We start from the raw sequence: 4,492 nt of genomic DNA on the forward strand, positions 1-4,492 counted from the left end.
ACGCGGTCCTTCTTAAACGCCGTCATTCCGATATTTTAGCGTTGGTTTGAACCTTAATATCCCTTCTGCTGTAGGAGGTGCATTTCTAAATTTTATAGCAATCGATGGAACACTTATTGAAATATCATTGACGTTAATTTGAATCAGATTCACCGCGTCATAACTTAATTAATCCAAATTAAAATGTCGGACGCGGTCCTTCTTAAACGCCGTCATTCCGATATTTTAGCGTTGGTTTGAACCTTAATATCCCTTCTGCTGTAGGAGGTGCATTTCTAAATTTTAAAGCAATCGATGGAACACGTATTGTTGTATCATTGACGTACCTTTTAATCAGATTTACCGCGTCATAACTTAATTAATCCAAATTAAAATGTCGGACGCGGTCCTTCTTAAACGCCGTCATTCCGATATTTTAGCGTTGGTTTGAACCTTAATATCCCTTCTGCTGTAGGAGGTGCATTTCTAAATTTTAAAGCAATCGATGGAACACGTATTGTTGTATCATTGACGTACCTTTTAATCAGATTTACCGCGTCATAACTTAATTAATCCAAATTAAAATGTCGGACGCGGTCCTTCTTAAACGCCGTCATTCCGATATTTTAGCGTTGGTTTGAACCTTAATATCCCTTCTGCTGTAGGAGGTGCATTTCTAAATTTTAAAGCAATCGATGGAACACGTATTGTTGTATCATTGACGTACCTTTTAATCAGATTTACCGCGTCATAACTTAATTAATCCAAATTAAAATGTCGGACGCGGTCCTTCTTAAACGCCGTCATTCCGATATTTTAGCGTTGGTTTGAACCTTAATATCCCTTCTGCTGTAGGAGGTGCATTTCTAAATTTTAAAGCAATCGATGGAACACGTATTGTTGTATCATTGACGTACCTTTTAATCAGATTTACCGCGTCATAACTTAATTAATCCAAATTAAAATGTCGGACGCGGTCCTTCTTAAACGCCGTCATTCCGATATTTTAGCGTTGGTTTGAACCTTAATATCCCTTCTGCTGTAGGAGGTGCATTTCTAAATTTTAAAGCAATCGATGGAACACGTATTGTTGTATCATTGACGTACCTTTTAATCAGATTTACCGCGTCATAACTTAATTAATCCAAATTAAAATGTCGGACGCGGTCCTTCTTAAACGCCGTCATTCCGATATTTTAGCGTTGGTTTGAACCTTAATATCCCTTCTGCTGTAGGAGGTGCATTTCTAAATTTTAAAGCAATCGATGGAACACGTATTGTTGTATCATTGACGTACCTTTTAATCAGATTTACCGCGTCATAACTTAATTAATCCAAATTAAAATGTCGGACGCGGTCCTTCTTAAACGCCGTCATTCCGATATTTTAGCGTTGGTTTGAACCTTAATATCCCTTCTGCTGTAGGAGGTGCATTTCTAAATTTTAAAGCAATCGATGGAACACGTATTGTTGTATCATTGACGTACCTTTTAATCAGATTTACCGCGTCATAACTTAATTAATCCAAATTAAAATGTCGGACGCGGTCCTTCTTAAACGCCGTCATTCCGATATTTTAGCGTTGGTTTGAACCTTAATATCCCTTCTGCTGTAGGAGGTGCATTTCTAAATTTTAAAGCAATCGATGGAACACGTATTGTTGTATCATTGACGTACCTTTTAATCAGATTTACCGCGTCATAACTTAATTAATCCAAATTAAAATGTCGGACGCGGTCCTTCTTAAACGCCGTCATTCCGATATTTTAGCGTTGGTTTGAACCTTAATATCCCTTCTGCTGTAGGAGGTGCATTTCTAAATTTTAAAGCAATCGATGGAACACGTATTGTTGTATCATTGACGTACCTTTTAATCAGATTTACCGCGTCATAACTTAATTAATCCAAATTAAAATGTCGGACGCGGTCCTTCTTAAACGCCGTCATTCCGATATTTTAGCGTTGGTTTGAACCTTAATATCCCTTCTGCTGTAGGAGGTGCATTTCTAAATTTTAAAGCAATCGATGGAACACGTATTGTTGTATCATTGACGTACCTTTTAATCAGATTTACCGCGTCATAACTTAATTAATCCAAATTAAAATGTCGGACGCGGTCCTTCTTAAACGCCGTCATTCCGATATTTTAGCGTTGGTTTGAACCTTAATATCCCTTCTGCTGTAGGAGGTGCATTTCTAAATTTTAAAGCAATCGATGGAACACGTATTGTTGTATCATTGACGTACCTTTTAATCAGATTTACCGCGTCATAACTTAATTAATCCAAATTAAAATGTCGGACGCGGTCCTTCTTAAACGCCGTCATTCCGATATTTTAGCGTTGGTTTGAACCTTAATATCCCTTCTGCTGTAGGAGGTGCATTTCTAAATTTTAAAGCAATCGATGGAACACGTATTGTTGTATCATTGACGTACCTTTTAATCAGATTTACCGCGTCATAACTTAATTAATCCAAATTAAAATGTCGGACGCGGTCCTTCTTAAACGCCGTCATTCCGATATTTTAGCGTTGGTTTGAACCTTAATATCCCTTCTGCTGTAGGAGGTGCATTTCTAAATTTTAAAGCAATCGATGGAACACGTATTGTTGTATCATTGACGTACCTTTTAATCAGATTTACCGCGTCATAACTTAATTAATCCAAATTAAAATGTCGGACGCGGTCCTTCTTAAACGCCGTCATTCCGATATTTTAGCGTTGGTTTGAACCTTAATATCCCTTCTGCTGTAGGAGGTGCATTTCTAAATTTTAAAGCAATCGATGGAACACGTATTGTTGTATCATTGACGTACCTTTTAATCAGATTTACCGCGTCATAACTTAATTAATCCAAATTAAAATGTCGGACGCGGTCCTTCTTAAACGCCGTCATTCCGATATTTTAGCGTTGGTTTGAACCTTAATATCCCTTCTGCTGTAGGAGGTGCATTTCTAAATTTTAAAGCAATCGATGGAACACGTATTGTTGTATCATTGACGTACCTTTTAATCAGATTTACCGCGTCATAACTTAATTAATCCAAATTAAAATGTCGGACGCGGTCCTTCTTAAACGCCGTCATTCCGATATTTTAGCGTTGGTTTGAACCTTAATATCCCTTCTGCTGTAGGAGGTGCATTTCTAAATTTTAAAGCAATCGATGGAACACGTATTGTTGTATCATTGACGTACCTTTTAATCAGATTTACCGCGTCATAACTTAATTAATCCAAATTAAAATGTCGGACGCGGTCCTTCTTAAACGCCGTCATTCCGATATTTTAGCGTTGGTTTGAACCTTAATATCCCTTCTGCTGTAGGAGGTGCATTTCTAAATTTTAAAGCAATCGATGGAACACGTATTGTTGTATCATTGACGTACCTTTTAATCAGATTTACCGCGTCATAACTTAATTAATCCAAATTAAAATGTCGGACGCGGTCCTTCTTAAACGCCGTCATTCCGATATTTTAGCGTTGGTTTGAACCTTAATATCCCTTCTGCTGTAGGAGGTGCATTTCTAAATTTTAAAGCAATCGATGGAACACGTATTGTTGTATCATTGACGTACCTTTTAATCAGATTTACCGCGTCATAACTTAATTAATCCAAATTAAAATGTCGGACGCGGTCCTTCTTAAACGCCGTCATTCCGATATTTTAGCGTTGGTTTGAACCTTAATATCCCTTCTGCTGTAGGAGGTGCATTTCTAAATTTTATAGCAATCGATGGAACACTTATTGAAATATCATTGACGTTAATTTGAATCAGATTCACCGCGTCATAACTTAATTAATCCAAATTAAAATGTCGGACGCGGTCCTTCTTAAACGCCGTCATTCCGATATTTTAGCGTTGGTTTGAACCTTAATATCCCTTCTGCTGTAGGAGGTGCATTTCTAAATTTTAAAGCAATCGATGGAACACGTATTGTTGTATCATTGACGTACCTTTTAATCAGATTTACCGCGTCATAACTTAATTAATCCAAATTAAAATGTCGGACGCGGTCCTTCTTAAACGCCGTCATTCCGATATTTTAGCGTTGGTTTGAACCTTAATATCCCTTCTGCTGTAGGAGGTGCATTTCTAAATTTTATAGCAATCGATGGAACACTTATTGAAATATCATTGACGTTAATTTGAATCAGATTCACCGCGTCATAACTTAATTAATCCAAATTAAAATGTCGGACGCGGTCCTTCTTAAACGCCGTCATTCCGATATTTTAGCGTTGGTTTGAACCTTAATATCCCTTCTGCTGTAGGAGGTGCATTTCTAAATTTTATAGCAATCGATGGAACACTAATTGAAGTATCATTGACGTTAATTTGAATCCGATTGACTGCGTCATAACTTAATTAATCCAAATTAAAATGTCGGACGCGGTCCTTCTTAAACGCCGTCATTCCGATATTTTAGCGTTGGTTTGAACCTTAATATCCCTTCTGCTGTAGGAGGTGCATTTCTAAATTTTATAGCAATCGATGGAACACGTATTGTTG

Source organism: Leiobunum rupestre, chromosome 7, assembly GCF_980474605.1.
Source record: "Leiobunum rupestre chromosome 7, qqLeiRupe1.1.hap1, whole genome shotgun sequence".
NCBI lineage: Eukaryota > Metazoa > Arthropoda > Arachnida > Opiliones > Sclerosomatidae > Leiobunum > Leiobunum rupestre.